The 21,974-nt window shown below is 34.5% G+C and overlaps 1 long non-coding RNA gene and 1 other non-coding gene across 6 annotated transcripts; one reads left to right on the top strand and one right to left on the bottom strand.

Annotated features, from left to right (window-relative positions):
• The first annotated feature begins 4,155 nt into the window (after positions 1 to 4,155).
• On the top strand, positions 4,156 to 7,183 carry LOC147488382 (uncharacterized). 5 transcript variants are annotated; one of them, XR_015201604.1, is made up of 6 exons: positions 4,156 to 4,570; positions 5,040 to 5,078; positions 5,354 to 5,450; positions 5,557 to 5,758; positions 6,348 to 6,575; positions 6,945 to 7,183. It is a non-coding gene; the product is annotated as an uncharacterized LOC147488382 (long non-coding RNA). The 5 variants fall into 5 exon arrangements; XR_015201601.1 differs by having other exon boundaries at positions 4,159 to 4,570; positions 5,354 to 5,476; XR_015201602.1 differs by having other exon boundaries at positions 4,159 to 4,570; positions 5,354 to 5,476; positions 6,332 to 6,575.
• Positions 7,184 to 12,902: 5,719 nt separating this feature from the next.
• On the bottom strand, positions 12,903 to 12,975 carry TRNAF-GAA (transfer RNA phenylalanine (anticodon GAA)). Its single transcript has one exon. It is a non-coding gene; the product is annotated as a tRNA-Phe (tRNA).
• Between the last annotated feature and the right edge of the window lie 8,999 nt (positions 12,976 to 21,974).

Below are 21,974 nucleotides of genomic sequence, written 5' to 3'. Positions count from 1 at the left end.
CATGGACCAGCTAGAGGGGTTTGAGGTCAAAGGCAAGGAGCACCTAGTATGTAAGCTGATAAAGAGTTTGTATGGGTTGAAGCAGGCACGAAGACAGTGGTACATAAAACTTGATTCCTTTATGGTGAAACATGGATATATGAAGTCTGCTTCCAATCATTGTGTGTTTGTTCAAAAAATTTCAGATGTGGATTTCATAGCGCTCTTGTTGTATGTGGATGATATGTTGATAGTTGGCCAAAACATTAACAAGATATCCAAGCTAAAGAAAGACTTGAGTAAGTCCTTTGAGATGAAGGATTTGGGCCGGGTCAAGCAAAGCAGATACTTGGTATGCGGATCACTCGTGACAGAAAGAGTGGGAAGTTATGGCTTTCTCAAGAAAGCTACATTGAGAAGATGTTAAAAAGATTTAACATGGATCAAGCGAAGCCAGTCAGTTGTCCGCTTGGTGGCTAGTTCCACATGACCAAAGATATGTGTCCAAAGGGTGAGCATGAGTTGAGTCAAATGGAAAAGATTCTTTATGCATCTGCAGTGGGCAGCTTGATGTATGCAATGGTGTGTACAAGCCTGGATAATGCTTTCGCCGTTGGTGTTGTAAGCCGATTTCTGCCAAATCCGAGTAAAGAGTATTGGGAAGGTGTTAAGTGGATATTGAGATATCTTAATAGCACTTCCAAAGCGTGTTTATGTTTTGGTGGAAGTAAGACCTTGCTTGAATGCTACACTGATGCAGACATGGCAGGTGATGTTGACTCTATGAAGTCCACCTCCGGTTATCTGTTTACTTTTGCAGGGGGAGCAGTTTCTTGGCAATCTAAGTTGCAAAAGTGTGTTGTCCTCTCCACTACAGAAGCCGAGTATATTGTATCCACTGAGTATTGCAAAGAGATGCTATGAATGAAGAGGTTTTTCGATGAACTAGGGCTAAACCAGAAATATTATGTAGTTCTATGTGACAGTCAGAGCGCTATCCATTTGAGCAAGAATCCAAGTTTTCATTCTAGATCCAAGCACATATATGTGTATTATCATTGGATTAGAGAAGTTCTCAAAGACAAGCATTTGTGCATTGAGAAGATTCATACCGACAAGAACGGGTCATATATGATGACCAAAGTCTTACCAAAAGATAAGTTTGAAGTTTGTTGTGCTACCGCCAAAATGGTAGCACACTCCTCCTGTTGATTTGGAAATTGCATGGAGGTATCCCCCCCTCACTATTCGGGAGGGGGAGATTGTTGGAGTTATCCCTCACATGAGGAAGAAGGAGAAAAGAATTGAAGTACTGTTGATGTGAAGAGGTCTGAGTGCGCACGCGCTTAGATTGCCCTTGCCCTTGCCTAAGGTGTTCTCGCGCCTTTGCCATGAAAAGGAAGATAGTTTTTTTTTTTCAGCCTCTCGCAAAACAAAGTTACTGGACTTTTGGTTTGAGGAAAATAAGAGAGCGCGCACGCGCTCGATTTTGCCTTACCGAGAGGGCGCTCGCGTTCATGTCTAAATTTGCAGTTTCTATTTTCTACAGTAACTGCGAAATTGTGGGTTACTATAAAAACTAGAAGTAAGGTTTTGGAAAACCTAAGTCTTGAATAGAAACCCAATTTTGAGAGCTATCAAAATTGAGAGAAAACCCTTGCAAAGAGAAAAACTTGTAAGGAGAGAGGAGTGATCTAGTAAGGTGGAGAGACTTGAGAGGAGTGATTGTAATCTTTCTTTCCACACTTATAAAAGGATTAGCTCTTATGGAAGTATGTCTCATTGGCCGAACCACGTTACATATTGTGTTGTAGTATGCTTTATTTTCTTTGCATTATTATAACTTGTTTGTGATAGTTGTTTAGAGAGTTGGGCTTGCTTGGTTAGTTATAGTGAAAGTTTAGATTTTTTGTCTGTAGTAGTAGTTTGTTCCATTGCAAGTTATCTTAGTAGTGGGGATCAATTGGTATCGTTGTCCCCAATAGATCACTCTACCAACAATCCAAAAAACGAAACACGGAACGGTTAAGAAGATGAGATTTTAGAAGTTCGATTTAATTTTGTTCGTTGTTTGTTTCCTTGTTTTAGCTCAATAAAATATTGCCAACAAGGACTCCACATCAGCATCCACATTCTCTCCTTTTCTTATTGCTTAAGCTGAGAAACAACACTTCTTGACCATATATTTGATAATTAACCGGATGAGTTGAGCCATCACGTTAACCTTTCTAAATAATAACTCATGGAACATAATGTAAATATTTAATTTGCATAACAAATTTTTTAACGTTAAAATAAACATACCCTTACTACCAATTCAATCTAGAAATTTATCTATCTATACAATAAAACACAACATGATTTCCACTGTGCAACAAATATTAGATCATTCCACAGTTACTAATAAAAAAAATAATTCCACAGTTTAAACCATACCAACTCCCGTCCCTATCAACTCCACAAACATCTTGTCCCTACCAATAAAAAAGCCTAAAAACAAATAATCCCTCTTCAATGCATATGGTTCTGTTTTGAGCGACATGTCGTACATTCTATACACAATGCATAGTTCCAAACAATTAAAACTATTTGAAAACTATTTACACAGGTAAGAGTTTTTTTTGTATGTCAATTAAAATTGAATACCCCACTATAGTCCCTACCTTAATCACAGGTGTATCAAAAAATGTTAAAAAAAAATCCCAACCACACCTTTTTTTGGGTTGAAATTCTCTCTTCCAACTACTTTTGTCATAGTTGGTGTGCCATTCATTACTTTACAAAACTCTTTTCTGTTACGTCTCACCTCGATTTTCAAAATAACAGGTTAGTTTTCCTTAGGAAAGACCAAATAAAGAAATAAAAAATTTTGATTGCCTCAACGAAGGTTAGCGTTGTTTTGTAATGGTGTTTTGCAATGAAAATACAAGGTTAGTGTTGTTTTTTAATGATGTTTTGTGTTGACACAGAATAGATTTACCATATGATGTTTTCCCTTATTTGGTTTTTTAGTTTCAAGATAACAACTTCCTTGGGTTTCAGTTCTTAGGTAACACAAACTCTCGGGGTGGGCGGTGGTGATATTCTCCAACTAAATGTTCATTCATAATTTAATCCTTATTGTTTTGGTCTCAGCATATAATATAAGGTCAAGTGTATATCTAATGTAACCTTATATTTGCTTTCAGTGTGCTGATGCAAACAATTACACAAACTGATTAAAATTTAATCCATAAGTTAAACATGGATTGTGAAACACCAGCGTCAGTGAATCGAGAAATGGTTCAAGAGTACATTCGAACGCAAACGACATCATAAATTGAGATCTACCGGCCCACTATCTAGACTTAGTTTTCCTTTGTATAACTTCAATTCATGTGAAATAAAACCATACTGGTTTTAAATCTACTACCACTACAGATTCTTCAGGGTTCTATTTCGAACAACTTTGTTATAGTAAAACACCACAATCGCAAATACGACGTCAGAGAGCAGAGACGATTGTAACTCTAACAACAGAACATCCACTGCCACATGAAGTCGTGACCGTAAATCATTTTTTCGTGATTGAACGACCAAATCGATATGCACTAGCTCAACGTGCACGCGTAGATCGAGAAAGGGAACGAGCTTTGCGATTGCAAATCACTTCTCCAGTTGGAACTGTTATTTCTTTGTTAGTTACAAATTATGTTTTAGGAGGTTCCACACATGATCCCACACTGATATCACAGTGTCCAAATGATAGGCAATTTGTCTATCAATTGTTAGCATTACATTCTAGCTACGAAGACCGGCACCACGATTCTCTAGTATCAACAACACGTAGTTTTCCCTTTGGCCTCCAACTTGGATCATCTTCTTTGCGAAGCAGCCAGTAAGTCCAATATTACTGCTAGAAACTTTTCATGTTGTTATTTTATGGTGATTAAAATCTCATTGGTACCTCTATTTTGAATTTCATATCAATTAATACTACTCCTGTGAGTATGTCCGAGATAGACTTACATTCTGAAAAAGATATGAACTGTGACGAAAACCATGAAGGCCTACATCAAGTCGTGATGGTCAATCGTTCAACCATAATTGAACGACCCAATCGATATGCACTGGCTCAACGTGCGCGTAGATAAAGGGAAAGAACTTTACGATTGCAGACCGCTTCTCTAGTGGCAACACTACTAAAAAAATGACATATTATGACGCATGTTTTTTTATCTATCTTGACAGCTTTATTGAAAACCGTCAAGATAGGTATTTTGGTAAAATTTTTATGACGGTTGTTGCAACATTATGTCATGTATAACAGAAACGTCGTGAAAATATGATGGTTTTATGATGGCTATTGCAGCTTTATGTCATGTCTGACAAATAGGTCGTGAAATTTAATGATGGGGTTTTCTAAAATAGTCAAGTTAATACAAGAAACCGTCAACAACTTTATGGAATTTTTGAGGTTTGTTGATGAGAACGTCACAAACTTACACCACTTTTAATGAACCGTCATCTTGGGCAAGTAAATAAACCGTCAAGCAGATGTAGCCATGGTCAAGCTAAAAGCGACAAGAGTCAAGTCAGGCCACCGTCTTTCGTAAGTTCAATTGAACCGTCAACAAGTAATTTTAGTAAAATAGAAAATCTTGAAAACTCTTATATCATAAACAAAAAAAAAATGGAAAAACTTGACCATCTCCAGTACGCTTCCATTATCTCCTTCAAAACTTAGAGTTTCGTCAGCTCTCCCAGCGCTAAAATGTCTTGGTGGTTGATTTCCATTATCTCATTTTTTTATCGTCTTTATCATAACAAGAAACCATTCTTAACATCGAGAACTAGTGCTAGGTTTTAGAAGATAATTAAGTTTTTTATTGTCTTATTCGTCCTCTCCAAATGGAACACAAGGAATGTGCACTTGCCTTCCATTTCCTTCCCTGAAATCTAGGACTAGTTGAATCTTTTCTTGCCTCTCTTCTGGCCATGGGGAAAAAGGCTCCTCCTTTTCTCTCAAAATATGGGTTTAATTGGTTTCAATACTGAGTTTTTGTTTGGGTTTTCGACAGATTGATACGGAAGTCGTGGAAGGCTTTGGATTGGTCAAGGTATGTATCCATGTCTTAATTTCCCTAATCCTATTTTCTTTTCGTCATTTCGTTTCCTACTAATTGGAGTGAGTTTCTTTGTGTTTTGGATATGATTTTCTCTATTTCGTGCATTGTACTATCACTGAGATATTGTCGATACTCGTCTGTGTATAATCATTGATTTGTTTAGAAAATATACTTGAATGCTCAAGTTATTAACCATTCTGAAACAAAGGTGGGATTTTGATACTTGGTTTAAAGCTTTAGTCTCTCTAATGATGAAATTACTACAGCGAGAAAAAGCATTGAAGGACCCATTGAAGTCACATAAGCCTGAACTTCCTATGACTGGACCTGGCTTTGGAGGAAGAGTTGGTTCTACTAATGGAAGTATATTGACACAGTACTTTCTCAAGGTAAACTAGTTTCTTTAACATATAGGTAGCATTGTGGCAACGTTAGAGACTTATATATAACTTACTGAACTTCATTGCAGCAAGGGGGTATGATTAAGGAGACATAGATGGACGAGGACCCAAGAGAAGCTATATTGAAGCATGCTGATGCAGCTGCAAAAGATCCTAAGTTTATTGCGCCAGCATATACAGAAACCCAACCTGAACCTGTTTTCGCAAAATCTGATTATGAGGAGGAATGAAATTGACCTGTTCAAGCTCTATCACAAGGTTTAACCTCTGGTATTCCTCTTTTTCTTTTGTTCATGTTCTACTGTTCTAAGATCTATGTGATATATGTAGTATAATTTCTTCTAATATGTTACATGGATCCCCCACTTGTTTCCTATGCAAATATAATCAAATATATCTCACCCCAACTTGAACTCAATTTAAATGCCACTATTGAAGCCAAGGTATGTACCGGTTTATTGATTTTTAGAGTCGTCCATTTTTTGTTATTTTTGTTCTTGGAAATATTAGTTATTTTGTTTAGCATAATGATGGAAGGGTTTTATGTTATCCAAGACATCTTAAATTGTTCTTCTAAGCTCTGGATTGTGCTAAATACCTTGTCCCCTCCTTTGTGCTGAACCGCTCATACATCATGGATTGTTAACCTTTTCAAGAAAAATAAAGCTGAACTATACTCTGCCTATGATGTATCCCTTAACATTAAGCAGTCGCATTGACTTTCTTTTTAAGAATTTCAACACAATATTATGATGTAGTTATCTGTTTCTATGTTATTAATAGAGTTTGTAAGTGGTTTTTTATTTTTTTTATGTAATATATAGAATATGTACCAGTTTATAGTGGTGTTTTCTTGCAGCTGCTGCAATTCATTTGAAGACTTCCATATTACTAGAGGAACTACGATTATTTAATAATAAGGTGTATGCATGGTGTTGCTCATAGACTTCTAATGGGGATCCGAGTATGGAAAATGTATGGATTCAAGCTCGATCAAACTTTCTTTGAAGAAGCGAAACACATGGATGCTTCAACAACATCTACATTTTACAATGCGCTAACTGACGTGCTATGGTATTTTGGTCAGGTAAGCTACCTGTCTTGCATGTTCAAGCGATTGACTTAAAATTGCAAAGAATATCATATCACTTGGTCTCCAAACTCGATTACAAAGTGTCTGTGACATAAAGGTCATTGTCTTATGACCAGTAGCTAGGTTTATACATTTGAGTGGATTTATTAGTTAGTTGCCTACTTGCTGCCCCATAAGGTGATCCAAGTAGTGGTTGGAAATACTCTTTAGCACTCTAGTCTTGCTGTTGCAATTGTTTAGCAATTCCATTGAGTTAGTGTTATCACTTTCGTCTTGTCAGAAGTAACATTTTTTTTTCCTTTCGTCCTTTTCTCCGAATGATAGACTCTTCTTATTTTCTTTTTGGACTTCGATCTTTTGCAGGTTAAGTTTGGACAAGGTTCGATGAATGAAACTCAAACCGTGCAAACCGTTTTCTTTGAGACATATTTTGTGGATATTTTTGGTTAAATGTATGTAATTTTTTGAAATGGTGGAATGTAATGGATTCTATTTTGTGAATAGATCACGAACTGGCTAGTTCGTTACATTGGTGATCATGTTAAGTTGTTTGTAGTGGAGTTTGATTGTATACGTGCCATATGATTTGTTAAATTTTTTGGGTATAAAATAATTTTTAATAATTTTTTTTTTCTAGAAAATGTATATTTTTATGATGGCTTTGTCAAAACCATCACAAATTGAACATGTTTCTTGACGGTTTTTGCTGAAAATTATGACAATTGTACTAAAATTAATGACGGTTACTACATAACACTCAACATTTCATTGCCTATTATGACGGTTTTAGCTTTATTTTTGACATAAAATCTTTGAAGTACATAACGACTTTTGTAAAACTGTCATAAATTTAATGACGGTTTTGATAAACTTTTATGACGGGCTCTATAATGACGGTTGTTTTTTTAATGAAAACACGTCATTAAACCTGTTTTATGATGGCTTTTAGCCGTCATTATAAGTCTTTTTTTTAGTAGTGCAAGTCCATGTTTGATTTGTTTTGGCAACGTGGGTGTGTTCTTGGGAACACAGGTGGAAGGCAGTGGAACCGCGGCGTGTGATTGGGATTCTTGCCTGGAGCAGTCCGTTAGTTTTCTTTTAGGTCTGATTCTTATTGGAAGGATGTAATAACGTAGTTTTCTTTTCATATGACATGAGAATACGATGTTGGAAATTGTTATTCTTAAAGTTTGTTTATGTTTGTATTGGGATGGAAGAAAGTTTTTAATAAAGTGATAGTTAAGGAATTTGGAGATTTTTGTTGTTAAAATTCTTTATGATGTGGGTTTTAGGTTTTGACATGTGTTGTATCCACCCCGTCATAGCCTGGGTTTTTAGACAATTGAACCAAGTGATGTTTGAGATATTTATATTTCAAATATTCATTTTTTTTAATTGTTTAGAAAATCGGGCTGTGACATTTTTGGTATCAGAGCCTAGGTTAGCCTAGATAGTGAAGGTCTAGGTGATCATCGGATTATGGTGAATGGGTAGTAGGAGTGTTTATTTGTGGTATTTGGTTTGGCTTGTTGTTTTGTGTGTACTTTTATAGTGGAATGTTGGGATATGATTAGGAAAATAAAATGCTTGTTTTAACGGTTAATTTCTTATGAAATTTATAATCGAAATTTTTGCATGTTATAGTGTTGTTTTCCTAACAGAGTTTTCTATTTTTAAGTAAGTATTGACTAAAGAAGAAATGGTTATTTTAAAATTTCATATTTGAGTAAATTGGAATTATCCAAGGAATAAAGAAACCCTTTTGATAAAGGTTGGATTTGAAATATTTGATATTGTCCAAGTTATGTATATCGTTGGTGTGTGATCCAATATACATAACATCTCTCTGTATGCATCGTTGGAGTTTGATCCAGTGTGTACATGTACATCGTTGGAGTGTGATCCAGTGTGCATACCACACACACATCGTTGGTGTTTGATCCTATGTGATGGTAGAGAGTTAGTATGCATCGTTGGTGTGTGAACCAGTGTATACTTGCATATCGTTGGTGTGTGAGCCAGTATGCATGCCTCACATTGTAGGTGTTTGATCCTATGTGATGGTGGACATAGTGTAGGCCGTTGATAATATGAATCAGATCTATCGTTTTATATTTTTATTTTCGAACATGTGGTGTTTGTGAGACAATCGAGAGAAATGTTGATATATCTGCGTAAACACTAAGGTGGTGGATGAAACATATGAGTTTTTAAACAAATAGTTTTGACAGGAAAGATCGTTAAAAAAAAAAAAAAAAAAAAAAAAAATAATATGTATTTTTTGTATTTTTTAACGCCTTTGGATTAGTTGGTAAATACTAAGAGTGGAACTAACTGCCTCGGTGTGAGAGGAACTACATTGCCTTCTTAGTATGATTTAACTTGAAGAATATGGGTTTTGCTAAATTGTAAAATAATGAGTTTACTTAAGTGTTGGCAATTGAATAAATTAATTACGTTTATTCTTTTGAGTTGTGTATGCTAGTGTATACACGTATTTCTTGGGTTCAATACGTATATAGATACATTTTCAAAGTATGTGATTTGCATATTAGTATGTCTATCTATATGATATTGTATATGTGTATTCCTTTTAAGGTGTGTATACTTGCGTATACACATATATCTCATTTTAATTGTTTGACGTACTGTTGTTTCGTTAATCTGCACTCTACCTTGAATCTCGGGACGAGATCCTTTTAAGGTGCGTATATTATAACACCCCGTGTTTTTATTCTTTGTTTTCCTAATAATAATAATAATAAAGATAATAATGAAAATAGATAATAGATAAAACAGATATAGAATATCCATCCAGATTCTGGACGGATAAAAGCCCGTAGGTAAATGGATAAGTGTTGTCCTTGTTTTTCGGGGAGTTTTCTCACCTAGAGTTTTTGGGAAAAAAACACAACGAGGGTTTTAGAAAAAAAATGGGAGTTTTACTGAAGGAAGGAAAAGAAGGTTTTTCCTGGTAGCTAGTTGATAATCGGAGAACACTACAGGTGAGTAGATTAGTTTTCTATTCACGTCTAACTTTACTGTTCAAAGATTCCACTCATGGTTTCTGCTCTTTCTGTCATTATTATTCGTCTTGTTGATGTGAAAACTTGTTAAACCGCCGTTATTAAAACTGGTTAAACTCGGTTAAACTTCGGAAAGTGGAATTTAACCGTCGAAGCTTATTGGGTAATTTATAATGGCGGTGCGGCCCCGCTTTTTGTTTTGGTTGAACTATTCTGTTGTAGTTGAACTTTGATGGTTGTGGTGTGATTGAATAAGGTTTGGTTGTGATTGTAAAAGTGTGGGTATGAGAATTGATGTTTGTGGGTTCTGTAGAAGCTTGGAGGGGTCGTCAATGGAGGCGCCATCCTCTTAGAAATCGTCCTGTACCGTTTATACTTTTGGGGTGTTTTAAATTCCTCTTGTGGTATTGATTGTGGATGATTGGGTTTATGTTTGAGTGTGTGAGGACGTCGAGATGGAGATTAGAGTGTGCTGTTGAAGCTCGAAGCTCCATTAATGGCGGCTTGCCCAAACCAAACACCTACATAATTTCTGATTGAACGCGTTTTTGTTGATATTGTTGTTGTTTGGGTTTGATGATGATAGGGTAGTGTAAGCGTGGGTGTGGGGGTCGATTGGAGCTTGGAACAAGCTTTAATGGAGGCCGAAATTGTAGATCTACTTTTGAAGAAAGGAATTGTTGTAATTAATTGAAGCTTTCGCTTTTGTTAATGTTGTTTGGGTTGTTACGGGGATCAAAACCGCGGGATTGTATTGGGTGGTCGATTAGAGCTTGGTGGTGGTCGGTTTTGGTGGCTGTTGGTGGAGGGATAAGATGAACAGTAACCGATTTTGGGCTTGGGCCTAATCGGTTAGGCCGAACCCTTATTGTTAGCTGGGCCGAAATGTTTAAATTCTTTGGGCCAATTTCTATTTCTTGTTGGGCCCGATTTTAAGTTATTTGTGGACCAGTTTAATTTAAAGTTTTTGGGCCGGTTTCAGTTCAATTCTTGGGCTGAATCACTTAACTGTTTTGGGCTAGTTTCTAATATTGTTTGAGGCTAGTCCATATAATTGAAAATAGATCTACATGGGTCTTTCAACTTTTAGACTTTCGGGTTCTAAGGTTTGGGCTTGGTCAGTTGGGTCCGAACCATTACCTTCATCATGAGCCTTTGAGCCATGCACCTTTGACTGTTGACCAGGGTTGACTTTGACCAGTTGACCCAATTTGACTTTTTAACTCGGATTATAATTTGGGTTATTAGGATAGGTCAAGGGCTATTAGCTTGCTTGGCTTTAGGCTAAGACATTTATATATACGTGTGTATGTGTATTAACTATTATGTGAGATTTTTGTCTTTTATGATATACAACGTTATGACACTTAGACATCGGTATATTAATAACGCGTAACTAAAAATACATGAAACAAGATACTCGTTCGTTCTCGGAGATAATTTATTCAATAAAATTTCAATAATGCGTAAACAAAATTTACCGCACTATTTTAGAACTCTCCACGCCTCAAGTTTTGGAATTGAGTTTTATGACTGTTGATGTCATAGGTTAGGTGGGCATTTATTGAATGTGTCATAAATGGCCCGTTAGCGTTATATATGGGTATTCATTGAATGTGCCATGAATGACCAGATTGTTTGGACTACCCTAGAGAGGAACTAAGGTATTCGCCTTGCGGGTTAGTTGTATTCCTTGAGTGTACGGGAATGTAGGGTTGGGTATTCCTTGAATGTGGCAGGAATGACCTAAGGTACATAGGTTGTGAAATATGTTTATAAGAAAAGTAATTGATTAATTAATAAGAGAAATTAAGTTGATTGTGAGAGTGTGTTTGGGTTTACTTTTGAATGCCTAATATAATATCTACAAAGGTTATATAGAAGTTCTAACTTTATTTTGCAGGAGGGTAGGACTTAATAACATTTTGTGCAGGGACGCGGTCCTACCCTTATATAGCAGTGGATATCGGTAAGTTTTAATTAAATGATTTAGATATTAAAACGAGTATTAGAATAAGTTAAGATAATGGAAGTTTTTCTTGGGAAGAACTATGTCGGTTGAGATGACGGAACTACCTGTCTTCCCAGCTGAGAATGATTAGGTTATGATAGAGTTAAAGTGTTAGTGGGATAAGAAAAGTTTTGAATATTTATATGTGGTTAGTCTACTCATACCAGCAAATTCCATTTTTGCTGACCCATGTTTGCTTTGTTTTGGCAACGTGGGTGTGTTCTTGGGAACACTGTGGAAGGCAAAGGGAACCGCTGTGTGATTTGGGATTCTTGCCTGGAGCAGTCCGTTAGTTTTCTTTTAGGTCTGATTCTTATTGGAAGGATGTAATAACGTAGTTTTCTTTTCATATGACATGAGAATACGATGTTGGAAATTGTTATTCTTAAAGTTTGTTTATGTTTGTATTGGGATGGAAGAAAGTTTTTAATAAAGTGATAGTTAAGGAATTTAGAGATTTTTGTTGTTAAGATTCTTTATGATGTGGGTTTTAGGTTTTGACATGTGTTGTATCCACCCCGTCATAGCCTGAGTTTTTAGACAATTGAACCAAGTGATGTTTGAGATATTTATATTTCAAATATTCATTTTTTTTTAATTGTTTAGAAAATCGGGCTGTGACAGTCTGTTTTATGGATTTGGAAAAGCGCTGATTTTCAAGAACGGGAATCTTATGATATGTTGGGAATCTCTTATGATAATCATCCACGCCTGAAACGTATTTTGATGCCCGAAAGTTGGATAGGATGGCCTTTACGTAAGGATTATATTGCCCCTAATTTCTATGAAATCCAAGATGCCCATTGAATGATAAGAAACTAATTTTCATTTACTTCTACGATTCCAGATATTCAAGGATTTTTTTTACATTATGTTCTAGATCAAAAAGAGTCATTGCACTCTCATTCATATTATGGGTGCTAAAAAAAATAAATAAAGAGTTTTGCAACATGAACTTTGTACCGCACACATCGCTTATATGTGTTCTAGAGGGTCTCGTAGGGAGGAGTGAATAAATATAATATATGAAATAAAATCCAAAGAAATTTATAATTAAATTAATGTATCTGAAATGAATCTTGTCTATTACGATAGTTCCACCCCTCTAGACTTTTAAATTTGAATACTCACCTAAAAAAAAATATGGGGTCTAGACACCACACCAAAAAGGATCCATTTTTTATATACACAAATGATAAGTATGTTATGATGATCTAGACTAGTAACGACTATGTATACCGATCCACATAGATTAATTTATATCAGTATCCATTATTAACCACATGCCAGGAACCAGATTTGAACTGATGACACGAGGATTTTCAGTCCTCTGCTCTACCAACTGAGCTATCCTGACTCTTCCCGATGAATCATTCCCATACTATTTAGATTAGAGGGCTTGGGTCTATGTCAATCAATTAAATAGACTAAAAAAAACATTACAAAGTGTTATCCAAGCTTGGAATTTCTTGGCTCTTCAAAAAGAATACTTTGTAAGTTAAGTTTAACTATAAAAATGAATTATTATATTTACTGTGAATGATTCAAACATGGATTCCTTTTTCATATTCATAGATGTTAATTTGCAAATATGTTGTATATATCACAAGACTTGTGATAAGAGAGAAACTTTTCCGTTTGTGAAAGAGTAAAACTACTAATAAACATAACTAATGTGGAACCACTGAAAAAAAGGATAAAAAAACTAGTTAGATAAATAGTTAGGGAGTAAAGTGGACTTTCTTTGGGGATTAAATTTAATTTTTGTCGGTATTGATATTGACATGTATAATGGGACTCTATCTTTATTCTCGTCCAATTAGTGAGTTCTTTAAAAGATCTATCAGACTATGGAATAACAGATTTGATCAGTGAATATTCTATTTTTACTTAACTTTGGAATTGATTCACAAAAATTCCTAAATTTTGCATATAAAAAAAGAAACAGTATTTCGGATTACCATGAATCTTTGATATTTTATTGCGTATATGGATTCATCCTTTATTTATATGGAGTTTAAATAGAAAGATTCCTGAATCAATGCAGTCAACTCTATTCGTTATAACATCTTTCAGTCCCTCTATCCCAAAGAAAGTCCGCTGTACTCCCTAACTATTTATCTAACTAGTTTTTTTATCCTATTTTTCAGTGGTTCCACATTAGTTATGTTTAGCAGGTCTTTTGGTAGAGATCAATCGTTTATTCCTCTCGCAACTTCATTCAATTCTGTCTCTTAGTGGTCGTTCGATGACAATTCTCTCTCTTCTATTCTTCAATTTCTTTTTCTCCATTATCAATCATATCGTTTAATTTAGATATGGATTAAGCCTCAGAGAACCTGATCTATCTGTTTCGTTGTTGATTTGAATGGGTAGTACGAATATCAATTCATTTAATATTCTTCGGCTTATTTCGTTAACGAAATCAGATCCGTTTTTTATAATCTTGTCATATTCCGTTTTGAATCTTCTCTTCATTCGTTTGTTAATCTGTGTGACTGTGTGTGCAACTTTATATTTTTTGGTATTTCTTCATCAGAAGCTACATTTTGTTAGTTTTCAGTTTTTCTGAAAGTTCATAAAGCAACTTGATTTCTAGTGAATTATTTGTTAAATTTGAGTTTGCTATTTTGACCATAATAAGTAATAGGTTTTGAAAAACCAATTGGCTATTTTAGTGAGCTTTCTCATGGTTTTTTTTTTCTTCCCTTGCCTTTATTCCACTTTGCTTTCATCATAACAGTAATCGTTGTTACCTTGTACAAAGATCCTTATGAGCACTCATGTATACAAAAATTGGATGTTGCAAAAGAAGCGGAATGATCGCTTCACTTTCTGGTTCCATTTCGTTTGTCTAATTCATGTACAATATGTCTCAAAATGCAAAGGAATGTTGATTGTGTATGTAGTGTATTAGATGTAGAGTTGTAGTATAACGTTGGTTTAATTTGCGACTTTGTTCAGCATGAGCATTTCCGGTACGTCATTTACATACCAATGGAAATGAGATACCAAAGTGATTCTATTTTTTAAGTTTGGGAACAAGGTATTTGGTAGGAAGAAGAAGGGCATGTGCTTGCAGTGACTTGCTAAAGGTATATTTTATTTGACCTTTTCTTAGTCCATTGAAATTACTTGTTGTTTAGTCGATCTATAGTTTGAATATGCACTTGTTAATTTGTTTGATTCAAACAAGAATCTTTTAAGCAGTAAAACTAAAATCTGGTTGAAAGAATGCTTGGCTACCTATATTTCGTGTTAGAAGCAACACTTTTAACAATATTCCTTAATTCATATACCCAGAAAGTCGAAATTGAGATTACCTTCAAAGATATATGTGCTTATGAAAGCTTTACAGTGCATTAAAATGGTATGATAGTCCGTGGCTTTATTTTCTTCTTTTGCTTGAACTAATTTTTTAGATTTACAGTCTCTAGTATTATGTTGATCAGATGAATGCTAAATGATCTCCTATTTTGGATCTTCACTTTGTGAATTCCAAAACCATTTGGTTTCAGACTTTACGTTGTAGTGTATTAACTATTCTTATTTTAATTTGGTGGTAATATATACTTATTTTAGTTGTGTGGCTACTAGGATAGGGTTCACCAAAGCTCCCTTAAGTTAGATAGCCTCAAAATTTGTTTGATCATCTCGGCATCGAGCTATTTTTCCACAGGTCAGTAGGTTACTTTCAATAGAGGTAGCAAGTCAGAGTAGGTTACTTTCGACGTCCTTTTTTCTGGTTTATACTAAAATTGCCAAATAAGGATGCAACATTGCCCCTCCCCCCCCCCCCCCACCAAAACGAAACACACACACATGCATTTGACATTGTATATCGTTGGAGATGTTATGAATTTGTATTACTCGTCTTGACTCGTTTCTTATTAATTCTATTCTCTCTCTCTCTTTTTGTACGACAAGGTGTTGGAATCTTGTTTGTTGTCTCTAGGTTGGTCTTACGTACAATCTCTTCATGAGCTTATGATTGCTTTGGGGTCTTATACAACGGTTCAAGGTAGTGCCTCGTAATTTATATACTATCAATTAAAGTGATTCTTGTATAATACAACTCAATAAGCTTTGAAAATTGAGAATAAGTTTTGATTTTGCAAAAGACATTGTTTTGCTCCATTTATGCGGTGGCCACTGTAGAAAATTTTGAACGAGAACTAGAGCGAGTGTTTTCATACTTTTAGTGTTCTGCTTAACTTCCACTTGCTCTTCATCGGTTTCTAGAGATCCATATATCATAATCTCTTAATGTTTCTTTTGTAAGGAAACAACACATAACTTTTCAAATTATATAGTGCAAGTGCTTTATGGACCTGGGATACTTTATATCATTGCATGAAATTTTTTTTCATTGACATTAGCGGTGCTAATACTGTTCACTTTAATTTCTACAATATAAAATTGTCCAAACCAAGTAAGTAGTTTATGCAAGTGTTTTGGCTTTTTTACTATGGAAATGTATTCTTCATTTGTTTCACCAGGTGGTTCTTCCTCTTGATTAGTTTTAAGTATGAAAATCATTGCAACTCCTAATAGACGTGACAACAACACATACCAAAAAAAATGGGTATGAAAGAAAGTGCAGTAAGTTTCTAGCTATATAGCTATATGGTTGGATTGTACTTAAATTACATGTGACTCATTTACAGGTTCAATGTTTTGATTGTACATTGATCCGCTATTTTTTCTTAGTATAGGTATGACGACATTTCGTATTGACTAAATCCTGTTTTGAGTAGAAAATGACGGCGATCATCAACAACCCCAAGTATCTTGGAGTGGGTATGTATATGAAGGTTAAATGTGTTTCTATTGTTTAGGGAATTCCAAGGTGTATGATAAGTAGTTGCAAGTTAGATTTAGCGGCTTGGTGAAATGTGTAAGGGACAAATAATTCTTGAATTGGTACATTTGTTTTTGTATTTGTATGACTATAAAATATTTTTTTGGAAGATATGGACCTTGTGTTCTTTGAATTATTAAATAGATTGTCTTTTTTCGCAATTACCTCTAAAAAATACAAGAGTGGGATGTGAAACGTCATTTTATATATATATATATATTTTTTTAATAAAAATTACATTTTGTCACGGTTTTAGGAAAACTGACATGAATAACCTTTCCATTTATGACGGTTTTGAACTCAATTTACAACTGTTTTTCCAAAACCGTCACAAAAGGTATGTTAATTTGTGATTGTTTTTAAATAGTTGTTACCATTTTTTATAGTAAAGATAGGCTAGTCTGGAACAAATATTTGTGACGGTCTTGTAAAAAAAATAAATGACCCCCACTCCGTCACGGTTTTGGAAAAAAAAAAAAAAAAGACAAATGTCACTGTTTTTAACAGTGATATAAAACATTTTTTGTTGTAGTGACAGTAAATCTCCCAACACATATAATTGAAACTATAGTCTTACTGGATTGGGTTTAATAAAGAGCCAATACGAAAGTTGTCTAAGATCACCTGTTTTGGTTTGTTTTCAAACTTAGCTTTAGTGGGTGTTTGGTTCTCATTTTTCCAAAAAATCATTTTTTCTTAAAAAACATTTTTATGAAAAAGTATTTATTCTAAAAACAGTTTTTCAATAAATATGTTTGGTTGTGATTTTTCTTAAAAGTTATTTTCGGAGAGTTCATTTGCCTTGAGCACCCAAAGTGTTTCTTTCAAAGAAAAATAGTTTTTTAACTTGAAAAACAAGTTTTACCTAATTATCATAAAACAAGTTTTTGGGACCAAAAAGTGTTTTTTGGATGAAAAAATATATTTTTTTAAATAGAAACCAAATACATTTATTTTTTCAAAAAATGTTTTTTCACTAATAAACACTTTTTGGCAATAAATAAATAGGATCCAAACCCCCCCTTAGAAATCACAACTTTTGTCCGAGTTATCTTTATAACATCTCTAAATAGTTTTTCAAAAACTTGAGGATATAAAAAATGAAAATCTTACGTTCCAGAGTAACCAAAATGATACTGGATAAACGTATGATTTTGTTCTATTGTAGAAACCCTCTATATGGTTAGAGATACCTTTTGAGAAAAACATTCTAAAAAAAAAAATAACAGACATACACACATTTCATATGTGCCTGTATAGATAGTTGTTTACATACTTTTCCATTTCGCCAACATTTCTGCACTACGTATGTTTTCAAAAATACAAAAACCCAAACATTTCATAGTAGAATAATTATGTAACTTACTATTGAGATAAACCATGTATTTCTTGTTCTCCATCCAACAACTCACACTCCAAACTTGTTTGGGGGTGGTATATTTTCATCACAAAGAATAGTACAAGTGTATTGCCATTTTTGCTCATGTTCCTATAGTAATCTATTTTCTTATCTCTTTATACTTTGAGGGCAAAACATATTTCTGTTTGGGGGTGGTATAGTAATATTTTGTAAAATCTGGGCAATTATTATATTAGTATATTTCTTTATTTCTTAAATTGTTTTTCGAAAAGACCAAAAATATTTTTCTGTTTAGTACTAAAAGTCTTGTTTACTTTTTCTATGATGAATAAATAGTCTAGAAGTCTCATTATTGCAATAGAGTAAGGATTTGTGCTTCAAACTTAAACTAATATACGTATAATAGCTTATGCATATTTTTATGAATGACATGCATAAGCATTTGATTATATATAGTAGTGAGTTTTCGATACCAAAGTTAGAACAATTAAGTTCTATATCCTGTAAGAATCTAGCCAAAAGCCTCATCTTAATGATTATTGAGTAATGACACAAAGGATGTTCAGATAGAAAGACCACACGTCCACTTGCTTGATCACCATGCTATATTCTATGAGAGAATTTAGGCTGTTTTTGGATCGATATAGCCAAAACATTAAAACATTTTTTAGGCTTAAAAAACTTCTCACTACCAAAAAAACAACTTTACCCAACTCCAGAAAGATTACCCGACGGTTTATAACTATAGGAAGTTACCAACGCCTTTTATCCGTCGGGTATTAGTTGGCCATCCGTCACGTATTTCCTTGGGGGTATTCCAATTGTTTTATTCTGTTCAACGGTTGCACGAGAGTTTTTAGCTATCGGCTAGTTCGACGGGCTTTAACCATTGTTTGTTTCCAACGGACGCCTAAACATGGTAGTACTACTTAACCATTGGCATATCTATTCAATTATCAGGTGGCAAAGATTTCACTTCCCACGCTAAAATTTCATGAAAAATTAAACCACCCTAAAATTAAAATAATTAAGCCGACTCTATAACTTCTGAGTTTTCAGCTTCTCCTTCTTCTACTACTATTCGCCTTCTGCAATAGCCCTGCTGATTACACCATTACCTCATGAAACTCTTGATTTTCATTGGCACCACGATCACACCGCCCTTCTCAACCTGAACAAGTAATTTCAATGTTTGAATATTTCCACAGACACCGCCCTTCTTAACCTGAATAGGTAATTTCAATGTTTGAATATTTAATTGATTGATTTGAATCTCGGCCTCATTCTCACTTTGTTTTCTTTTTTTTTTTTTTTTTTTTTTTTTTTTTTCAAGTTAAACAACAACCACGTTCATGAGTTCTTGTCAACATAGTAGAAGTAAAATCACTTTGTTGTTTCACATCAAATAAACAACTAAAGTAAAGTAACTTCAAAAGATCTTCTACCTTCTTCCACCACGTCATCATCTTCTTTTTCTTCCTTGGGCTTGTTGTTCAAAAGACTTCTTCCCCAACAACAAATTAATGCGGGTGGCGTGCGTTTTTTCATACTTATCTATTAAAGTGAGTATCGAAGGTTTAGTTTTTAAGACTTCTTCTTGATCTTTGTTAATAGGTTTGCCTTGTGAAGAAGCTTCTTCAATTTGGAGTATTTTGTTGTACTTTTTTTTTCAGTGCCCTTAATCTTTTGTTCATGAAACTCATCAATGGGTCCATCCGGTCATTGTAGTAGTCTTGGCGTCATAGTTGGCTTGTGGTGGTGATGTTGTCATTGTGCACCTTCCCCCAGTGGAGAGAAGGTGGAGGGTAGTTTTTGCATGTTTAATCCTTAAAAAATCTTCACTTTCCTTCACTACAAAGCCACCACCTCATCTCTCTACCACCACGCATCTCCTCCTCCACTTCCATTACCACTCGTTTGAACACCGTTTTTTAAAAGATGGAAACTTAAGTTATTTATTTAAAACTTGTGTTCGATAAGTGTAACATGATTTCTTTTCTAGCTATTTTATTAAAACTTGTGTTTGATTAATTTCAGCTCTGAGAATATTCGTCTAAAGACCATATTACGTCACCATAAAATTTCTGGTAAGTTTGTCCAATTTGATTTGTGTGGTTCGACAAAGGGCTTCTTACATAATGTCTGATCTTCTTGTTTAAATTGCTTTGGATGACAAGCAGGTTCCTTGGTTGTTTTTCTTTGCTTTCTGTAAGTTTGTATTTTATATTTTAGTGTCGGTGAAAATTTAGTATTCTATATATGTGCACTGGCTATCTTTTTTTTTTTTTGTATCTTATACGAATTCTGAAGGCTTCATTTGATATATAACCAACTGTAAGAATGCATTTTTATTTTTCCCCATATTATATTTTTCAGTTCCTAATGTGAGTAAAGTGTTTTTATTTTCAACATTGTTTGATGAAACATGTGATAGATAAACAGGCTTTATACTAGTGGTAATGCATTTTGTGGAATTAGAAAAGTCGTGTTTATATAGCTTTACAATTGTAGAAGTAATTGTAGCAGACTAGTATCATACCTTCAATGCCGAAAAAATATTCGAACAGAAGAGGTGTATGGAGACTAGTATCATATGTAGCATACTAGTATATTGTAGAATACTTCAAATGTATCATATAAACACGACTTCAAATGTATCATATGTAGCATACTAGTATCATATGTAGCATACTTCAAATCAAAGGCTACTGACTTTGATTTGGTTTAAAGCAACTTATCTTATTATTATTTGAGTAATGTTTTAATCAAATGTGTTAGTCAAATGAGGATGATGTATCAAAACAAAATTGCCACATTGTGCTTAGTTTTGTAAAAAAAAATTCTAAGGTAGTTTGAAAGCAATCTAGTTAACTAAGTTAAACTATTCTACCATTTTTACTCTTTGAAAAATGAACTGATTTTTCAAATAGAAATGTCCTGCTAGCATTGTAGGATTGATGTCTTTCTTATTACAACACCAATATGTTTGTGTATGTATTGCTGATTATATAAGATGCATGAATATATGTGTTCGACTCTAGTTTCATCTAACTTTGGTAATGAATATTAGGTTAGTGTATGCGTAGAGTTAGCTTGAAGTCAGTGTATGCCTAGAGTTAACATTGTAACTCCTTGGCCTAGTTAGTGTATGCCTCTACATAACTATTTAGCTATTTTTCTTGTTTAAAATTTCGTTTGTTCTTTCTTATCTCATAGAAGTACATCATGGAGTCAACGTGCTTGATAGATAAGAGTTGGATTGATCTAGATGATTTCCAGCATCTGCGTTTTATAAGAGGTGTTACAGAGTTTGTAACCTTTGCCTCAGAATACCACGTTAACAAGAATGTCATACCATGTTCTTGTCAAAAGTGTCGAAATCAAGGCGCGACAATGAGCCACGATAATGTTGCCCTACACTGTTTTAGCTATGGATTTGACAAGACATATAAAATATGGTTCTTGTACGGTGAGAAAGAAGTAGTAGAACAACACAATGAAAGAGGGCCGGGATTTCAAGAGAACGTGCATGTGGTTGACATGAATGCTGCTTTCCACACCATTGCTCAAGAGTTTAGTCTTGACAACTTGGACACTTTTCTTGGAGATGATCCAGGAGGTTGTATAGAGGGGGGAGAAGTCGTAGACGGTGTTGCTTTTAACGCTAACTTGCGTGAAGCAATGATTGCATTATATCCTGGATGTGACTTTAGTGTTCTTAGATTTGTCGTGAAACTCCTTAACCTGAAGTACACAAATGGGTGGAGTGATAAGAGTTTTACCGTATTGCTTAAGCTACTCCGCATTGTGTTACCTGCTGGCAACAAGATACCAGAGAATAACTACAGGGCAGATAAGATGATTAAAGATTTGAAACTGAAATGCAAGAAGATTGATGCATGTAGAAACGACTGCATCTTGTATTGGGAAAAGAATGAATTTAAGGTTAGCTGTCCTACTTGTGGTGTTTCTAGATACAAAACTCCAACCATTGAGGATTTGAGGAAGCGAACCAGGGTGCCTGCTAAGGTCTTGTGATATTTTCCACTTACGGAAAGGTTGAAGTGATTGTATAGTGTGCCTTGGGTGGCAAAGGAGATGCGGTGGCATTCTACTGTAGAATCAAAGCCTGGCA

This window comes from Coptis chinensis, chromosome 7 (assembly GCF_015680905.1).
Source record: "Coptis chinensis isolate HL-2020 chromosome 7, ASM1568090v1, whole genome shotgun sequence".
Taxonomy (NCBI): domain Eukaryota; kingdom Viridiplantae; phylum Streptophyta; class Magnoliopsida; order Ranunculales; family Ranunculaceae; genus Coptis; species Coptis chinensis.
Note: the sequence above shows the minus strand (reverse complement) of the source record. Positions and strands in the feature narration are given on the sequence as shown.